This window comes from Schistocerca gregaria, chromosome 4, assembly GCF_023897955.1.
Source record: "Schistocerca gregaria isolate iqSchGreg1 chromosome 4, iqSchGreg1.2, whole genome shotgun sequence".
In the NCBI taxonomy this organism is placed as follows: domain Eukaryota; kingdom Metazoa; phylum Arthropoda; class Insecta; order Orthoptera; family Acrididae; genus Schistocerca; species Schistocerca gregaria.
The window spans coordinates 109,886,537-109,908,278 of NC_064923.1; the positions used below are offsets into that span (position 1 = coordinate 109,886,537).

Consider the following 21,742-nt stretch of genomic DNA (forward strand, 5'->3'; position numbering starts at 1 on the left):
ATACTTGGAGGTAGACATTATTTTCTAGGCGCCTTTACGTGTCACACCGCACTCAGAACTGAAAAGTGCGATGTGACGCGATAGACGATCATATTAGGGACACTGCACAAGACATCTGTGCAAAGTTGTAACTGATTTTCACTTTGGTTGAAATTTCGTAACCAACTGATGAAGAAAAGAACAGCCCTTGTGTGTCAGCTGACTCACGGATTGTACACATTAACTTGAAGAGTCTTTTGGTTGGCGTCCACTTTGGTCGCCGGATTGAGGTCATACGGTTTCATGTTTAACAGGCCTGTAAACTGTAGAGGGAGCAAAATTCAGATGGGTCTGAGCACTATGGGAATTAACGTCTGAGGTCATAAGTCCCTGTAAAATATTTCATGAACCTTAAGGCAGGAAAACAGGCTTACATCTTTCTCACCTGGGGCAGATGATGAAAGTCGATTTGCATGGTGCATGAAATTCATACAGAAAGTTGTCACAGGAAAACTAAAAAGTTGAAATATAAATATAAATGACAAAAACTTCCTGGCAGAGTAGAACTATGTGCCGGACCGAGATTCGAACTCCCCTAGAACTTCAAACTAATTAAACCTAATCTAAGGACATCACATTCATGCATGCCTGAGGCTGGATTCGAAACTGCGACCGTAGCAGTCGCGCGGTTCCCGACTGAAGCGCCTAGAACCTCTCGTCCTCAGCGGCCGGCTGTAGAGCAGCTAATGGGAGTTTGTACGTTAACGGCCTGCAAGCAAAACTGTAATACGGCTGCTAGTCCAGTTAACGACGGAGAAATAGGGAAAGAAATCATGGAGCTGCAAATATTTTTTCAGTCGTAGGGGAGAGTGTCACGAACAACACACTAAACATTTTCACCGGTGTGTGCGTAGGGGTGGGGCATCATCTCTCCCTGTTCCACTCCCAAACAGAACGAGTGGAAATGACTGACTATATGCCTCTGTACGAGCCCTAATCTCTCTTATCTTATCTTTCTGATCTTTCCGCGAAATGTAAGTTGGCGGCAGTAAAATAGATATTTCTTTTTTTAATGGCGGTGTTGGTAGCTTCGCTGCCTCACCGTACTTTATTAACAAAGTTCTGTATTTACTTTAGTAGGCTGTTTACTAATGTTCTTTAAATTTTTGAAAGTGTTGTATTGCTATAAATTACTTGATTCCCGTTAGGTCGTGTTTTGAAAGGCTGTTATTGCTGTACAATACACTTACTAACTTAACAACCGTAAATGAACACGCATTTAATAAACTGGAAATAGCTCCGCCATGGAAACACAAGCTCTATGAGGTTATTTTGTCCGCTCACTTATGACAACTGGACGGGAAGCTGTCGTACAGGATGACGCAGGATCAGTTTCCACCCAAGCGGTGTAGAAGGGTGAGCAGAGATTTACCTAAAGCCTGTCCATAAGCGTTCCTTGTGCTAGCATTATTACTAACTCATGAATATAATCCGCGCAGTCTCAATACACCTTGTGGAAAATAAACAGCTTCGGGGGATTTCTGCGTACTGCGCCGCCAGTGACCCACAAGGTGCAGCTGTATTGTTCCCAGTGAACTTTCTAGTGTCTCTGTGAAAGGGACTGCATTGGTAAATGTAGAACCATATTTCACCTTTTCGCTAACAGTGTAATGCAAATCCGTGTAACTGAGTTGTAGTAACGTCGAAGAGAGTAGTGTGTTGACCCACATTCAACACGGATTTACAAAACATTGTTCTTGTAAAACATAATTAGCTCTTTATTCACAGGAAGTGTTGAGTGCTATGGACAAAGGATTTCAATGTGATTCCGTAGTGTGTGTGCGCTAATGGACGGAAAGTGCCAACTGCTAACACTTTATATGATTATTATAGTTTTGCGCAAATACTATTTGCTTTCACCCCATCTTTTTCAAATGAAGATGCTGCATAACCGCACAAACCAGACTTTCTCGTTTAACGCAAGAAATATTTTATACAGGCAGCTCTACACGGTGAAGCCTTTTCGGTATCAAATGGTTCAAATGGCTCTAGGCACTATGCGACTTAACATCTGAGGTCATCAGTCCACTACAATTAGAACCTAACTAACCTAAGGACATCACACACATCCATGCTCGAGGCCGGTTGGAGTGGCCGTGCGGTTCTAGGCGCTACAGTCTGGAGCCGAGCGACCGCTACGGTCGCAGGATCGAAAGCTGCCTCGGACATGGATGTGTGTGATGTCCTTAGGTTAGTTAGGTTAAATTAATTCTAAGTTCTAGGCGACTGATGACCTCAGAAGTTAAGTCGCATAGTGCTCAGAGCCATTTGAACCATGCCCGAGGCGGGATTCGAAACTGCGACCGTAGGCGCAATGCGATTTATACTGAAGGGCTTAGAACCGCTGGCCACATCTTCTGTATCCTTTCTATGTATGGTAGTGTATGGATAATTCTTTTCCCGACACCGATGGTACGAGGGTTTTTTTTTCTACCTTCTTCACGCAGTAGAACCCATGGGGAAAATCAAGAATATTTTATTTGTAACAGTTAGCTAGCCACTCCACAATAAATATTTGCTGTAACGTGGTACCAATAGCCTCGTAATTAAAGTCAGTCGCTTGTGAATTCCATCAATTCCCTATACTGGTATACAGTTCGTTGTCTGTGGCAAGATGCTGTCGTCATACCCAGTGGTTTATGTGAGAAGGAAGACGAAACTCATAGGGACATAAAACCGGGTTGTCTGGTGTGGTGATCAAACGCTCCGCATCGAAAACGTCACAGGAATCGCCTCTGTCATACCTGCAGCATGCGGACGAGAACTGTCATGAAGGAGGAAACGCATGACAGTTACGTTATATGGGTTGCATGAAATCAGGCGAAATGCCTCAGTAAGCGGTCATGCTTGGAGGGACACATTATGTTCTAGACACCTTTACGTGTCCCACCGCACTCAGGACTGAAAATTGCGATGTGACGCGATAGACGATCATATTAGGGACACTGCACAAGACTGTCATGCAAAGTTGCAACTGATTATCACTGTGGTTGTAATTTCGTAACGACCTGATGAAGGAAAGAACAGCCCTAGTGTGTCAGCTGCCTCACGGATTGTACACATTAACTTGAAGAGTCTTTTGGTTGCCGTCCACAATGGTGTTACATATTCCGAAGGAATGTTATCTAAATTATGTGTCTTATTTATATGCAAGCCTTGTAAAACTTAACATCCACTCTTAAATGATGATAAGCTGATACCTAAGCACCTACATCATTTTACATCTACATGTACATATACATGGGTACTCTGTAGATGACATTTAAGTGCCTGGCAGAGGAAGTGCTTCAACAAAATTACAGTGTTCAGCCAAAACATAATGGCTACCAGCGTAATAGCTTGTTTGTCCATCTTTGAAACGAAATAATCACTGATTCTGCGTATTGGGGAACTGAAGGTATGTTCGTAGCTTACTGCAGGTGTGTGTCATTAAAAGTATATGTACAGACCGTCTAATTCACTCAAATAACGGCCGCTGATTTACGAATGCGATGATGGTGCCCGATAGAGATCCTGGCGATCCTCATGGGTTCCATACGATAAAACGTGAGATGAATTTGGACGGCGAGACATCAACGTGAGTTCAGTATAACGCTCCTCAAACCACTGTAGCACGGCTCTAGCTCCGACACACGAACAATTATACTGCTGAAAGATGAGGTCGCCGTCGGGGAAGACACCAAGCCTGAAGGGTTGCAGGTGATTCGCAGCTGTCAGCGTGTCGTTGATTACTACTGCATGTCCCATGCAAGAGCAGGAGTATGTCTCCATAGCATAATGCTACTCCCACCAGCCTGCTACTGTGGCGCAATGCACATTTCGTGCCGCCGTTCACCTCCGTGAACGCGTATGTGGAGACTGCTGTCTACCTAACTGTGATTCATTGGAGGAGCCGACACGCTTCTAGTGATCGACAGTCGAATCCCGATGGTTCCGAATCCACTGCAGTCGTAACTGACGATGTCGTTCGATCAATATATGAACACGCGGGAGTGGCCTGCTGCGGAGCTCCGTGTTCAACTCTGTACGACGAACGATGTGCTCCGAAACACTTGTGCGTGCACTAGCATCATGCTCTTTCGATAGAGATGCCACAGATCCTGCATATTTCCTACTTTGCAGAGCACGGAAGCCTCCGAGTCCCACGTTCTGTGAAGAGTCGTTGACGACCACCCATTTAAGGCCTACTGGTAGTTTCACTGCACTTCTCCCTCTTTCCGTAGGTGCTGACGACAGTAGCACGTGAACATTTGACCAGCTTCGCCGTTTTCGAGATACTCGTTCACGGACTCTGTGAAAGAAGTACAAAGCAATCACTTGTTCTTGGTTAGCACTGAAATCTCCCTAAGTAGTTGAGAGAAAGACTACAGCCTCTGTTCAACACTATTGCAATGAACCTCTAAAAATCCTGTGATACCTTAACTTTTCCCGGCGAATGGAATGTTCAAATAACTTACTGGTTTGCTGCCAGGTGACGTAGTCCACCACCGGTGGTCGACTACGTCACCTGCCAGCAAACCCGTAAGTTATTTAATATAAAAATCCTACTTGACCTGCAGTTCCTGAGTGTCCACCAGAGTTTGTCACCATCTTCTCGCAGTCGAAGTCTTTATCAGCAGTATCGGCCCCTATTGTCCTACTCGGCTCCACTCACTGCGAAATCTCCAAACTACCGGCAGTGGCTCTGAATCTGCATCTGAATCTCTGCTTCTAGGTATTCCGCTGCCTCGCCTTTCATTTCGTTTCTCATGTACATGGGTGCAAACGAGTTAATTTGTTTCACACGACCCTTTCACACGAACAGGCTTAGATGGTGGGGTCATGTTACACGCATGGGAGAAGCAAGGTTACCCAAGAGACTCATGGGTTCAGCAGTAGAGGGTTGGAGGAGTCGGGGCAGACCAAGGAGAAGGTACCTGGATTCGGTTAAGAATGATTTTGAAGTAATAGGTTTAACATCAGAAGAGGCACCAATGTTAGCACTGAATAGGGGAACATGGGGGAATTTTATAAGGGGGCTATGCTCCAGACTGAACGCTGAAAGGCATAATCAGTCTTGATGATGATGATGATGATGATGATGACGACCACCCTTTCATTTCTAAGTGATCGGTTTGCACAAAAATGCCTACGGTTCCACACGACACTCTCGTTCCTAATTGGTCAGCTTGCGCAAGAATGCCTTCGGTTCCACACGACACTTTCGTTTCTAGCTGCACACAAATTAATTTGGATCCACACGACTCTTTCCCGCACGTGACTGACACTCTCTCTTGCCGTATTATCGCCCTGGTGTTTGCGTCTTCCATTGCGCAAGGTTGAGTCACGCTGCTTCCTCTGGCAGTAAGTCAAGCCTCCTCCGCTTATGTTGTCCCTACGTCCTGGTGGACTATTTCTTATATAGCCTGTATTCATATTATGGTCATAAAATCAAGAATAAAAAGTAAAATTTTCTACGGTCACAACACCTTCGCTCGGGTGATCCCCCGTCCCTGTCTACTCTGCTTACATTTTTTTGTAATCGTGTCACGTACCCATAACACCACGAGGCGGCATCCAACTTCGCAGTGGGCAGTGGTCATAATGTTGCGGCTTATCAGTATATATCTCAATAACCACCATGGACCGTCACTAAAGCGTTTGCGCGATGTACTACTTTCTAGAGAGAAAATATTCCACCACAGGTAATAAAAACGACTCGGATCTTTTCAGCGGCGGGGGTAAATACTGTCGGCGGGAAGGGCCCAAGTGTCGTCATGGAGGGGCGTTTAAGGGGCGGCGCAGAGTGTCGCCGCTATCTGATGGTGCGGAAGCCGGCTATAAATCCCCGTCCGGGGGTGATCCGTCCTCGCCACCCCCACCCCTACATCCCCCACTCCCACCACTACCCACTCACGCCTGCCACCCCCGCAGGACATCGTAACAAATGAAGGCGCTCTAATTTAAATCGAATTCTTTTCGGGAGAGAATTCCACGGACGGCGGACGGACCCGGAATCCTATATAAGCACAGCCATCGGCGCGTCGAAGGGAAGGGGCCTGCTTCTACCAACAAGTGTCCGCGTGCCGCGACCAGATGGGCGATGGTCGGAAACTGAATTGTGGGGTTCTCGGTTTAGCAGCTGAATGCGGGCTGTTTAAGCATTTCGCGACAAAAACTCTCTGTTCAGTCAGCTCTAGAACAGCGCAGGAATTCCATTCCACTTGTTACTCAATACGAATAACAGTCACACGCTAAAATTTCCATTCATATTTTCGAAATTAAATTGTCTTTCGCTGTCTACTCACAACTAAAATTGTTCAAATGACTCTGAGGACTATAGGACTTAACATCTGAGGTCACCAGTCCCCTAGAACTTAGAACTACACTACTGGCCATTAAAATTGGTACGCCAGGAAGAAATGCAGATGATAAACGGGTATTACTTGGACAAATACACTAGAACTGATATGTGACTACATTTTCACGCAATTTGGGCGCATAGATCCTGAGAAATCAGTGGCCAGAACAACCACATTTGGCTGTAATAACGGCCTTGATACGCCTGGGAATTGAGTCAAACAGAACGTGGATGGCATGTAAAGGTACAGCACTCCATGCAGCTTCAACACGATACCACAGTTCATCAAGAGTTGTGACTGGCGTATTGTGACGACCAGTCGCTCGGCCACCATTGACCAGACGTTTGCATTTGGTGAGAGATCTGGAGAATGTGCTGGCCAGGGCAGCAGGCGAACATTTTCTGTCTCCGTACAGGACTTGCAACATGCGATAGTGCATTATCCTGCTGAAACGTAGGGTTTCGCAGGGATCGAATGAAGGGTAGATCCACGGGCCGTAGCACATCTGAAATGTAACTTACACTGTTCAAAATGCCGTCAGTGCGAACAAGAGGTCACCGAGACGTGTAAAAAATGGCACCCCATACCATCACGCCGGGTGATACGCCCATAATGGCGATGACGAATGCAAGCTTCCAATGTGCGTTCACCGCGATGTCGCCAAACACGGATGCGACCATCATGATGCTGTAAACAGAACCTGGATTAATCTGAAAAAATGACGTTTTGCCATTCGTGCATCCAGATTCGTCGTTGAGTACACCATCGCAGGCGCTCCTCTCTGTGATGCAGCGTCAAGGGTAACCGTAGCCGTGGTCTCCGAGCTGATAGTCCATCCTACTGCAAACGTCGTCGAACTGTTCGTGCAGATGGTTGATGTCTTTGCAGACTTTCCCATTTCCTGACTCAGGGATCGAGACTTTGCTGCACGATCCGTTACAGACATGCGAATAAGATGGCTGTCATCTCGGCTGCTAGCGATACGAGGCCGTTGGGATCCAGCACGGCGTTCTTTATTACCGTCCTGAACCCACCGATTCCATATTCTGCTAACAGTCATTGGGTCTCGACCAACGCGAGCAGCAATGTCGCGTTACTATAAACCGCAATCGCGATAGGCTGTAGTCCGACCTTCATGAACGTCGAGAACGTGATGGTTGGCATTTCTTCTCCTTACACGAGGCATCACAACTACGTTTCACCAGGCAACGCCGGTCAGCTGCTTTTTGTGCATGAGAAATTGGTTGGAAACTTTCCTCGTGTCAGCACGTTGTAGATGTCGCCACCGGCGCCAACCTTGTGTGAACGCTCTGAAAAGCTAATAATTTGCATATCACAGCATCTTCTTCCTGTCGGCTAAATTTCGCGTCTGTAGCACGTCATCTTCGTGGTGTCGCAATTTTAATGGCCAGTAGTGTACTTAAACCTAACTAACCGCCCACATCAATGCCCGAGGCAGGATTCTAACCTAGAACCGTTCGGTCACACGGGCCGGCCTACTCACAACTAGATAGAAGTGATGTGTTACAGTTCTTGAGAACGGCTATTAACTAGTCGGATACACTTCTTGCTGGATGTTGGGTGTTTTGAAGCCTTGGCGATAAAAATCTAGGAGTGCTAGATCTTTTCATGGGGAACGACACATGTTAGAGATAAAATGTTCACTTACTCTTCCTGGCGACGTTTCGTTTAACATTCGCTGAACCTGGACCGACGAGATTTCACCGAAGTAACAGGGCTCACCAAATAGGTGGGCAGGCAAGTACCTACACGAGTAAATTGATGAGAGTGGTTTTCATCAGGACAACCGTAAGGATATGTCTCTCCTTGCAGAGAGTGATAGTTTAGAGCGTATAGCGAAGTTCTGTTTTCCTGGGCCTACAACCTTTCAGAGCCGGTAATTGGATGATAGGCAGATCGCACATTACTTACGAACCACACACATTGCGTAATCCTTGCTGCCTCGCAGTGCATAACAAATACAAATCTTCTCTCTAACAAAAGCTATTCCTCATGAAGTGATTTACCACCCTTAGAGGTTTCGCGGTGACACTTCAGAACACCCTGTACACGGTATGTAAGGGGTATAGGTGCAGATGTTCTGGTCACTGCTATCTTATTATCTACCGATGTCAGTGTGTCTGTTCTCTGTGTCTAACAGTCCTCCTGTAAACACATCACATAATTGACCACATTATGCTTTCTGCATCGTCGTAACTGCCACACTCAGTGGAGTACACCTGTCAGAATAGTCTACCCGTTTTTCGTCCGTGCATCCAAGCTTCAACACCGGACCTGCTGCCCAGCACAAAATGAGCGTTAATGGCTAGCTCTTGCCATATGTACTTGAAGGAACTAATCAACCTAAAAACGTACTACTCCTAATAATTTCTAATTATTGACTTGGAAATGAAGTAAGTTTTGATGTAATGTAGCTCAGTGCACTGTCCTCATTCAAATATAAAAATACCAGCACTGAAACTGCTACCATCCTGTACGTGCTGACCATTGTTTTGATGTGGTTCTTCACAATAGTTTCTCCTGTGCAATCGTCTACATTTCTACAAAACTGATGCAATGTAGATACACTCGATCCTGCTTGCTGTAGTCGTGTCCTGCTATTCCTCTAAAACTTTTCACCCTGTCCACCTCTTACCTCCCCCCCTCCCCCCCAAAAAAACTGAAAGATCCTTGATGAGTCATGAACTGCCATTCTTTTAGCCAAGTTGTGCCGCAAATTTCCTCTCTCCCTCCAAATCGATTTAATACCTATTCATTAATGATACTGTTTAGGCACCTAGTATTCAGTACTCTTCTGTAGCACGACATTCTCTTACTGCCTGAATTCTTCACATTTCGCTGCCGTACAAGGGTGCACTACATACAAATACTTTCATGGAGGCCTTTATGTATTAAAAGTTTAGAGATTTATTACTTTTCTCTCTCTGTTGTCAGTCTGTAATTACCTAGCTTCTCCAGTTTGGGCATTGTGAGCTATTTAGTTCCTTAAATTAAAGTCAGTACTTGTTTTCGCAGTGACATTTTCGCCTCGCTTAAATAGTCAGCCACAACTTCTGCAGCTTTTCCCGACAAATTGCGGCATTGATAAATTACGGCATTGACAAATTACGGCAAATGACGAGGTGTTTCGGCGTCCAAAAAACAGTGGGTTTACATGGTTCAAATTTTCTGGAACATCTGTAAAGCTATTTCGTCGGCTGTTGGTTTTTCATTGGTACGTACTGTCTCTGTTTGCATTATTTAGAACGTAGGGTCTTTGGACTAAGAGAATAAACCACGGCTGCTCAAAATATGTGATCATAGGTAGGTGATGTAATAGATAATTAAGGCTTTCAACTCCACAAATTTTCTTTCATTTCATAATCTCCAAGCCTTGTATTTGTAGTCAATTTGCGCTTCTATTAATTTAAAATCGTTCTCTTCTCTGTGTGTTTGCTGTTTCTCCTGTATAGTCGTATGAAATGTAAACCGTGTGACATCACAGTACTATCTTCCAGTCTTAGTTGCAAATTACTTTCTTTCGCCTTCGTTTCAGGCAAGAAAATGATTGCCGTTCGAAACATTGCTGAGTTTCATAGTGTCTCTCTTGATGTACTGAATAATACCACTGAAAGAGAACCGCCATGCATGAATTCCTTCATAAACGATGGAAGCAAATTCTGCGTGTAAACGGAAATTCAGTAAATTTTGCGCTGGCCACCACACAATGTACTGCAAATGTGTAGATGCTTAATACGAGTATGCTCTTCTTCAAAACCCTACTTAAAACGCTGTTGTTCTGCTGCCAGTTCTGTAAACAGGAAGAGCGCCAATGGCTGTTTGATCTACACTCCTGGAAATTGAAATAAGAACACCGTGAACTCATTGTCCCAGGAAGGGGAAACTTTATTGACACATTCCTGGGGTCAGATACATCACATGATCACACTGGCAGAACCACAGGCACATAGACACAGGCAACAGAGCATGCACAATGTCGGCACTAGTACAGTGTATATCGCCCTTTCGCAGCAATGCAGGCTGCTATTCTCCCATGGAGACGATCGTAGAGATGCTGGATGTAGTCCTGTGGAACGGCTTGCCATGCCATTTCCACCTGGTGCCTCAGTTGGACCAGCGTTCGTGCTGGACGTGCAGACCGCGTGAGACGACGCTTCATCCAGTCCCAAACATGCTCAATGGGGGACGGATCCGGAGATCTTGCTGGCCAGGGTAGTTGACTTACACCTTCTAGAGCACGTTGGGTGGCACGGGATACATGCGGACGTGCATTGTCCTGTTGGAACAGCAAGTTCCCTTGCCGGTCTAGGAATGGTAGAACGATGGGTTCGATGACGGTTTCGATGTACTATTCAGTGTCCCCTCGACGATCACCAGAGGTGTACGGCCAGTGTAGGAGAACGCTCCCCACACCATGATGCCGGGTGTTGGCCCTGTGTGCCTCGGTCGTATGCAGTCCTGATTGTGGCGCTCACCTGCACGGCGCCAAACACGCATACGACCATCATTGGCACCAAGGCAGAAGCGACTCTCATCCCTGAAGACGACACGTCTCCATTCGTCCCTCCATTCACGCCTGTCGCGACACCACTGGAGGCGGGCTGCACGATGTTGGGGCGTCAGCAGAAGACGCCCTCTCGCAGTGTCCGGAGCAAGTATGGTGGGTCTGACACACCGGTGTCAATGTGTTCTTTTTTCCATTTCCAGGAGTGTACATTTGCATCTATCTACTTCAATATTCCAAAAACTCTATTTGTTTCCAAAATTAAAGCAACAAATGGAAATTTTGCAAGGTTACGTTTATTTTGTCAAAAACAGTACAAATAGGTCATACTAAAGTAGAGACAACGTAAAGAATACAAAACGTAATCAACAGCAACATGCGTAACGGTATCCAAAAATGCTTTTAGTTTCTTACACATACTGACAACTGGTTAATGTGCACAATATGGTGTGTGACTATCTCAGGCACCAGTGTAAATCTGACAACGATCGGAACATGCTGTTGATGACGTCATCAATCTCATGTTGAGGAAATAACTCCCATTCTTCCTGCAGAGCTGCTCACAACTCATGGAGGGTGATTGGTGGTCGATGCAACACGTCTCCCTAGTGCGTCCCAGATATGCTCCATGGGATTCAAATCGGAAGAACGAGCAGGTCACGCCATGCGTGCAATGCCTTCCATTTCCTCAAAAACATCAACCACCTTTCTTCCATGTGATCGAACATTATCGTCCATTAATACGAAGTCTGGCAACGGCCTTGCCGCAGTGGATACACCGGTTCCCGTGAGATCACCGAAGTTAAGCGCTGTCGGACGTGGCCGCCACTTGGATGGGTGACCATCCGGCCGCCATGCGCTGTTGCCATTTTTCGGGATTCACTCAGCCTCGTGATACCAACTGAGGAGATAGTCGACGGAATAGTAGCGGCTCCGGTAAAAGACAACCATCACAACGACCGGGAGAGTGGTGTGCAGACCACATGCCCCTCCTATCCCCATCATCGACTGAGGATCACACGGTGGTCGGACGGTCCTGATGGGCCACTTGTGGCCTTAAGACGGAGTGCTTTGATATGAAGTCTGGGCCCAAAGCACCTCCCGTGATCTCCTCACGGTACCTGCCAGCACTTTAAGTCTTGCTGATTCACCTATAGAGTTTCATGAGGTGTTCGAGTGGTCGACATGATCCCTGCTCACACCATTAGGGATCTTCCTCGATATCCGTCTCTTTCCACTATGTGTCGGTCCAGAAATCGTGTTCCACGTGCCTTCCAGATACGAATCGGTCGAAAATCACTCTCCAGGCCAAATCGAGACTCATCTGTGAAAAAACAGGGGTCTACTGTATGACTGTCCAGATGTCAAGCTGACAGCTCCACTCTAGATGTTCAGGCCAGAGATAAACATACAGCAGGTCTCCGACACTAAAGGCCACTCTGTTGAAGCCTTCTGTATACTGTTTGCCTTGCTACAACACGTCCATGGAGTGCGGCGAGGTCCGGGTGCAGCTTGCAGTGCATTGGTAAGGCGGTACCGTCATTCCCTTACACCCAAATAACGGTCCACTCTATATGGCGTGGTCAGCTCTGTCCTGGTCTCCGTGTCACAGTTTAGGTCTCTATAATCCGTCGCCTCATCCGAGAAACAACAGAACGATTCACATTAAGGCATCAGGCCACATCAGTTTGCGACTCTCCTGCTTCCACTATGGTCCTCGACAGCAGAGTGCCCGTAGTCGTCTTGTCTGGCGCATGCTGTACCGTCTGTGACTATGTACTCCGCGATTTTGGATGTGAGACTACCCTGCAAACACTACCCTGCCTTATAGGTGCCCTGAAGTCATTTCTGGCGTGGTTGTCCGTTGGTAGGAATGGGAGCTTCCGTGCAGAACCCGATCGTAACGACATCTGTTGATAGTTTGTTTGATTACATAGTGAATCAGACACAGGACTGCGAAATAGCAGTTTGTTGCTTTAATATTGGATACCGGTGTGTGTGGCGGAGGAAACGTCGCTTCTAGTAAAATTCCTGACTTCCCTGTGCTACTCATGCGTGGTGCGTGTAATGAGGATTTACTAATTTCTTCTTTTTTTTCTCGTGCTGATTGTTTCACGAAACATACACTATACGACCAAAAGTATTCGGACACTTGGCTGAAAATTACTTACAAGTTTGTGGTGCTCTCCATAGTTAATGGAGGAATTTAGTATGGTGTTGGTCCACCCTTACCCTTGATGACAGCTTCCACTCTCGCAGGCATACGTTCAGTCAGGTTCTGGAAGGTTTCTTGGGGAATGGCAGCCCATTCTTCACTGGAGTAGAGGTATCGATGTCAGTCAGTGAGGCCTGGCACGAAGTCGGTGTTCCAAAATATCCCAAAGGTGTTCTACAGGATTCAGGTCAGGATATGTGGAGGCCAGTCCCTGTTACTGTCGTGTAACCACTCCGCCACACACCGTGCACTATGAACAGGTGTTCGATCGTGTTGAAAGATGCAATCGCCATCCCAGAATTGCTCTTCAACAGTGGGAATCAAGAAAGTGCTTATAACATCAATGTAGGCCTGTGCTGTGATAGCACCACACAAAGCAACAAGGGGTGCAACCCCCCTCTATGAGATACACGACCAGACCATAACACCACCGTCTCCGAATTTTACTGTTGGCACTGTACACGCTGGCAGATCAGGTTCACCAGGGAATTCCCCTTACCCACACCCAGCCATCAGATCGCCACATTGTGTAACGTGATTAGTCACTCCACACAACGTTTTTCCACTGTTCAATCGTCCAATGTTTGCGCTTGTTACATCAAGCGAGGCGTCGTTTGGCATTTACCGGCGTGATGTGTGGCCTGATGAGCAGCCGCTCGGTCATGAAATCCAAGTTTTCTCACCTCCCACCTAACTGTCATACTACTTGCTGTGAATCCTGATGCAGTTTGGAATTCCTATGTGATAGTCTGGATAGATGTCTGCCTATTACACATTACGACAGTCTTCAACTGTCGGTGATCTGTGGCAGTCAATAGACGAGGTCGGCCTGTACGCTTTCGTGCTGCACGTGTCCCATAACGTTTCCATTTCACTATCACATCGGAAACAGTCGAGCTAGGGATGTTTTGTAGTGTGGAAACCTCGCGAACAAACGTATGACACAAGTGACACCCAATCACCTAACCACGTTCTAAGTCCGTGAATTCGGTGGAACGTCCCATTCTGCTCTCACGATGTGTAATGACGAGGTCGCTGATATGCAATACCTGGCAGTAGGTGGCACCACAATGCACCTGAAAAACATATGTTTCTGGAGGTGTCCCGATACTTTGGAGCACATTGTGTATGTAAGAGGAAGTAATGTGTTGTTTGACTATTCGCGGAACATACGATGTCGGAAGATGGACAGTAGGCCTCTCCATCGTGCGGAATGGTCATCTTATTCATCGGGCTTAAACCAGATTGAACACGTCTGGGATGCACTTGGCAGACGCATTGCAGCCAGACCAACATCTCCCACAACAGTTGCAGAGCTAGATATTGCACTCATGGAAGAATGGCCAAATATCCATCAGTCCCTCACTGTGAACCTCATACTGTACACGCAGGTGTGAATCTGTGCTGGCCGTCCGAGGTGATCAAACACCATATTAGAGAGCAACTATAGTAGCCCCATGCTGCATCGCTCTACGTAAATGCTTCGTGAACCTCAAGTAAAGATTTGAGATAGCAAAATATCGCACTGTATCTCACAGAAACTATAATTCTACATCTACATACATCTACATATATACCCCGCTAGCCACCAAGCTGTGTGTGGTGGAGGGCACAATTCGCGTCATATCCCCCCCCCCCCCCCCCTCTCTTCCACTCGAGGATCACGCTAGGGAAAAACGACCCTCTGAATGCCTCAGTACGGGCTCCCTTATCTTTGAATGATGAATGATGATCATTACGCGATTTTAAAGTTGATGGTAAAAATATACGTACTTCCTCGGCGAAGATTGGATTTCGGAATTTAGTGGGCACCCTTTCTGTTTAGCCCGTCGTCTATCTGCAAGTGTGTCCCACTTCAAACTTCCTTTGAGATTTATAACGCTCTCCCGATGGGTAAATGTACCAATGTACCATCACGAACCTTGTCGGTCTTCTTTGGACCTTCTCAAGCTCTTGAATCAGACCCAAATGGTAAGTGTCCCATACGGACGAACAATACTCTAAGACTAACGAACTAACGTATTGGAAGTTATTTCCTTTGTTGAAGGACTGTATCGCTTGAGGATTCTACCAATAAACCGCATTCTACAGTTCGCCTTGCCCGTTACTTGGGTAATCTGATCATTCCAATTGAGATCATTTCGAATAGGCACACCAAGATTCTTCACTAATGTTGCCGCTTCCCAAGAGTGATCATTTATTTTGTACTCATACATTAATGGGGACTTTCGCCTTGTTATACGCAGTAGATTACTCTTGCCAATATTGAGAGATAACTGCCAGTCATTACACCACGCATTTATTTTCTGCAAATCCTCATTGATTAGTTCACAACTTCCGTGTGATACTGCTTTCCTGTAGACTACAGCATCATGGACAAACAGTCTAAAGCCGCTGTCAATACCATCAACCCGATCGTTTATGTAAATCGTAAAAAGCAGAGGACCTATTACTCTGCCCGGGGGCACACGTGATGTTACTCTTGTCTCTGTTGAAGTTATCCCGTTCAGGACGACATACTGCTCCCTGTCTATTAGAAAACTTTCTATCCAAACGCATACGTCATTGGATAGACCGCAAGCGAACACTTTTTGTAGCAAGCGACAGTGTGGAACTGAGGCGAACGTCTTTGGAATGTGGAGGAATATGGCATGAACCTGGGAGCCGGTATCTAGAGGCTGTTGTATATCATGCACAAAGAGTGCCAGCTGTGTCTCGCTTGACCGCTGTTTTCTAAAACCGTACTGGTTTCTGCAGATGAGCTTCTCAGAGTGTAGAAAGTTATATCTGAACACGAAATATGTTGCATGGTTCTACAACAAATCGATGTCAGTGACATTGGCCGGTAATTATGTGCATCCGATTTTCTACCCTTTTTATAAATTGGTATGACCTGGGCCTTCTTCCAGTCCAGTGGAACTTTGTAACTGATATCTGAATAAAACACGTTACCATACGTGAATGTCTCACCTGATCCCCTAATTCTTTCAACAGTGTAGAATGTCGCGTAGTTCAGAAGAATGGGCACTGTAATCAAACGGTAAACAGTTTGAACAAGTGTTTTTAGAAACACAACTGGCTGACGACTACTGCGTAACTCAGCTTCCAGGAGCTTTATTTGAAGCGTGCGAAGAATATCTACCTAACAAGATGATATGAAAAAAAAGAACTGAAATATACTACGTCCGAAAAGAACAGAAGAAAGATTATCGCACTGGCAATGGGAGCGTATTGTGGAGGTTTCCCTTAGACGCACGTTGGTCGGCAATCCGCTAGATCGGCCGCGACAGATGGACGCGGCTACAATGCCAATATTAGCGGCGCTCACCACTCCGCGGAATGACCGGCAAAACCACGCAAGCACTCGCGTCGGCCCTCGGGCTGCGGTATTGACAAGCTACGCAGTTCACTTGTGCGTCACGTTAAACACGCGCCGTATCCAAGCGCCGATGCCACCGTGTCCCTCGCCCACTGTAGCTTTGTTGGCTTTCACAGCTTACTCCAGCTACAGACTACAATAAAAGAAGGCATCGTCGAAGCTCTAATCAAACTAAACACAGACAGTATCTTTCTCTCTACGGCGCAAGTGTATACAGTATCCAAATTTCCTGTGTGTACGTCAGTCTTAGACAGTAGGGTGGATGATTACTTTCCGCGGATCGTGCTTTTGCCGAATCTGTATTGCGATCATACACGCTCCAGTCACATTGATGGACATCAAAGTGCAATAATGGCTCATAGACAGCAGATGGCAGCACTAGTAAAGCAGGGCATGCACTACTCGACATTAAAATTGCAGATGATAAGCGGATATTCATTGGAAAAATATATTATACTAGAACTGTCATGTGATTACATTTTAACGCAGTTCGGGTGCATAACTCCTGAGAAAACAGTACCTAGAACAACCACCTCTGGCCGTAATAACAGCTTTGATACGCCTCAACATTGAGTCAAACAGAGCTTGGATGGCGAGTAGTGGTACAGCTGCCCATCTTCAACACGATACCACAGTTCTCAAGAGTATTGAATAGCGTATTGTGACGAGCCAGTTTCTCGGCCACCATTGACCAGACGTTTTCAGTTGGTGAGAAATCTGGAGAATGTGCTGGCCAGGGCAGCAGTTGAACATTTTCTGTATCCAGAAAGGCCCGTACAGGACCTGCTACATGCGGTCGTGCATTATCCGGCTGAAATATAGGGTTTCGCAGGGATCGAATGATGGGTAGAGCCACGGGTCGTAACACATCTGAAATGTAACGTCCACTGTTCAAGGTGTCGTCAATGCGAACAAGAGGTGACCGAGACGTGGGGCCAATGACACCCCATACCATCACACCGGTTATACACCAGTATGGCGATGATGAATACACGCTTCCAACGTGCGTTCATCGCGATGTCGCCAAACACGAATGCGACCATCATGAAGCTGTAAACCGAACCTGCATTCATAAAAAAAAAAAATGACGTTTTTCCATTCGTGCACCCAGGTTCGTCATTGAGTAAACCATCGCAGGCGCTCCTGTCTGTGAGGCAGCGTAAAGGGTAACCGCAGCCATGATCTCCCACCTGATAGTCCGTGTTGCTGCAAACGTCGTCGAACTGTTGTTGGTTGTTGTCTTGCAAACGTCCCTATCTGATGACTCAGGGATCGGGACGTGGCTGTAGGATCCGTTACAGCCATGCGGATAAGATGCCTGTCATCTCGATTGCGAATGATACGAGGCCGTTAGGATCCAGCACGGCGTTCCGCATTACCCTCCTGAACACACCGATTCCATATTCTGCTAACAGTCATTGCATCTCGACCAACGCGAGCAGCAATGTCGCGATACGATAAACCGCAATCGCGATAGGCTACAATCCGACGGTTATCAAAGTCGGAAACGTGATGGAACGCATTTCTCCTGCTTACACGAGGCATCAAAACTACGTTTCACCAGGAAACGCCGGTCAAGTGCTGTTTGTGTATGAGAAATCGGTTGGAAACTTTCCTCATGTGAGCACGTTGTAGGTGTCACCACCGGTGCCAGCCGTGTTTGAATGCTCTCAAAAGGTAATCAACTGCATATCACTGCATCTTCTCCCTGTCGGTTAAATTTCGCGTCTGTAGCACTTCATCTTCGTGGGGTAGCAATTTTAATGGCTAGTAGTGTACATAAAGGCAACGGCCTTACCGCAGTGGCTACATCGGTTCCCGTGAGATCACCTAAGTTAAGCGCTGTCGGGCCTGGGTGGCACTTTATGGGTGACCATCCATTCCGCCATGTGCTGTTGCTAATTTTCGGAGTGCACTCAGCTTCTTGATGTCAATTGAGGAGCTACTCGACCGATTAGTAGTGGCTTCGGTCAAGAATACCGTCATAACGACCGGGAGAGCGGTGTGCTGACCCTACGCCCCTCCTATCCGCATCCTCCACTGAGGATGACATGGTGTTCGGATGGTCCCGGTGGGCCCCTCACGGCCTGACGACGGAGTGAGTAGCGTATATAGACACTTCACAAGCTACCGTACGCTGCGTGGTGTAAGGTACCTTCTACCACTGCTAGTCATTCCTGCCCGGCATTGAAGTCTGTTCCGCCTCTCCTGTTTTACCGGTCTGCCCAGACCACGACGTCTGACATCTGTAATGAGGGGTAGCTGGCTAACCCCGTGACGTCTTCACGTGATTTCTCCTTTGTTCCACAACGTGTTGAAGACACTCACCGCAACACTCCTCGAACGCCCGACATGTCGTGCAGTATCCGAAATGCTCGCGACGAGCCTCTGCGCCTTCACAATTCTCCATCCGTCAAACTCAGATAGATGGCGCACCTCCGCCAATCTGCACACGGACTGCTCGCTCACTGATACTGCAAGTACAGTGCGTGTGTCTGACTAGCAGTCACAGCTCGCCAGGTGTCACTGCTATCACCAGGACTACTTTTATTGGTAGTAGTTCGGTGGTTATAATGTTCCGGCTTATCAGTGTATAATCATTAATATATACATAAACACAAGCTTCGCCTGAATGCCTGTAAACATCGTAAACGTCCAAAAACATAAATCAAGTATGAAACTTTCACTCTGCAGCGGAGTGTGCGCTGATATGAAACTTCCTGGAAGTCTCGATCGGGCACACAGTTTTAATCTGCCAGGAAGTTTTATATTAGCGTACACTCCACTGCAGAGTGAAAATCTCATCCTGGAAACATCCCCCAGGGTGTGGCTAACAGCCTTGTCTCCGCAGTATCCTTCCTTTCAGGAGTGCTAGTTCTGCAAGTTTCGCAGGTTTGGAAGGTACGAGACGAGATACAGGCAGAAGTAAAGCTGTGAGTACCGTGCGTGACTCGTGCTTCGGGTAGCTCAGATGTAGAGCACTTGCCCGCGAAAGACAAAGGTCCCGAGTTAGAGTCTCGGTCGGGCGCACAGTTTTAATCTGCCAGGAAGTTTCACATAAATCAAGTGTTTTACAACCCAAAACTGTTGTTAATGTGGTATGAAACCTAGTTATATCGTAGATTTCCGTAGTTAAGAGAAATTCACAAGATCCTGACTTATTACAACATACGTATCCAGTAATAGTTCGTCGATAAAAAGAGCCGTCACTGCTATCACCAGGACTACTTTTATTGATAGTAGGTCGGTGGTTATAATGTTCTGGCGTATCAGTGTATAATCATTAATATATACATAAACACAAGCTTCGCCTGAATGCCTATAAACATCGTAAACGTCCAAAAACATAAATCATGTGTTTTACAACCCAAAACTGGTGTCAAGGTAGTATGAAACCAAGTTATATCGTAGATTTCCGTAGTTAAGAGAAATTCACAAGATCATGACTTATTACAACTTACGTACCCAGTAATAGTTCGCCGATAAAAAAGCCGTCACTCAGCGCTGGAGTTCGCCCGGTCCTCCTGAACGAGATGCTTACGACGCTTGTCTATGAGTATGAGTGACAGTGTGTGCGTGCGTGCGTGTGTGTGTGTGTGTGTGTGGTGTGTGTGTGTGTGTGTGTGTGTGTCTGTGTGTTTGCTGTAAAGACCGCCCCGCCGTTACGACGCACTGAAACGGCGACCTGGTCGGGCGGCGTCCGCACAGCATTTTACCGAAAAGTCATCAGAAGTGTTTAGTAGCCGTAGAGCTCGAGTTTTACAGCGCCTCCTGGCGTAAAGCCGTCCGCCGCCGTCTTTATGATGAGCTGCGACACTGGGCGCACGCAAAGAGAACACGCGGCTCCGCGGGCCCGCCTTTACTGCCGACGGCGCGACGCGCTCTGACGACTACTTGTTTCGACCGACAATCGGGATGACGTCGAAGCTCGCGTGCGTCCCCGCCGAGAGTACGAGATGATGCCGCGCGGGCGGAGAGGAAAGTCGTTCCGTGGCGGACTTTTACGCTCTCTCTCTTTAGTATGATGTTAAATTTTATTGTTTTCATCACGACTAGCGGAAATATAAGTTGTGCGGCACATTTCGTATACGAACAAGTAGTGCTTTGGAAGATACTTCCGCGCTATCATTCGCTGTATATACGGGCCAGGAAAAATAAAACTGGGACCGTAAATATTTCATCATCAAAGCCATGTGTAGATGATCTAAGTTAACTTGCCTATCTTTAGATGCATGAAATATCTTTCTAGACCAGTTTTATGTTGCCAGGCTTGGAAAATATAGCGGGTTGCTCTACCGTTCTAAACCAAAAAGCATTTTGATAAAGAGAAAGTTAAAATAGTATGAGATTTGAGCCCATGTTACCAACATGGCAACCATTTTGACAGCAACTAACCTGGTTTCAAATGACAGTTTTTGCACAGATAAGGAGTCATGTGACATATCAGACAAATAACTACACGACAAAAACAAACATTCACTTGCCGGCCGGTGTGGCAGAGTGGTTCTAGGCGCTTCAGTGTGGAACAACGCTACCCTACGGTCGCTGGTTCGAATCCTGCCTCGGGCTTTAATGTGTGTGATGTCCTTAGGTTAGTTAGGTTTAAGTAGTTCTAAGTTCTACATCTACATCTACATGCCTACTCTGCAGTTCACATTTAAGTGCTTGGCAGAGGGTTCATCGAACCACAATCATACTATATCTCTACCATTCCACTCCCGAACAGAGCGCGGGAGAAACGAACACCTAAACCTTTCTGTTCGAGCTCTGATTTCTCTTATTTTATTTTGTTGATCATTCCTACCTATGTAGGTTGGGCTCAATAAAATATTTTCACATTCGGAAAGAAAGTTTGAAATTTCGTAAAAAAGATCTCGCCGCGACGAAAAACGTCTTTGCTGTAATGACTTCCATCCCAACTCGCGTATCATATCTGAAAGACTCTCACCCTATTACGTGATATTACAAAGCAAGCTGCCCTTTTTTGCACCCTTTCGATGTCCTCCGTCAATTCCACCTGGTAAGGATCCCTCATCGCGCAGCAATATTCTAACAGAGAACGAACGACTGTAGTGTAAGCTGTCTGTTTAGTGGACTTGTTGCATCTTCTAAGTGTCCTGCCAATGAAACGCAACCTTTGGCTCGCCTTCCCCACAATATTATCTATGTGATCTTTCCAACCGAGGTACATAGTTCAATTGACAGCCTTGAGAATTGTACCATTTATCGAGTAATTGAATTCC

General features: G+C 46.4%; 1 protein-coding gene and 1 pseudogene across 1 annotated transcript in view; one reads left to right on the top strand and one right to left on the bottom strand.

Moving 5' to 3' along the window:
* LOC126267344 (RNA-binding protein Raly-like) overlaps positions 1 to 21,742 on the bottom strand; it is a 953,265-nt gene that overhangs the window by 720,612 nt on the left and 210,911 nt on the right. The gene's annotated exons all lie outside the window — the stretch shown is intronic.
* On the top strand, positions 11,657 to 11,773 carry LOC126268423 (5S ribosomal RNA; annotated as a pseudogene).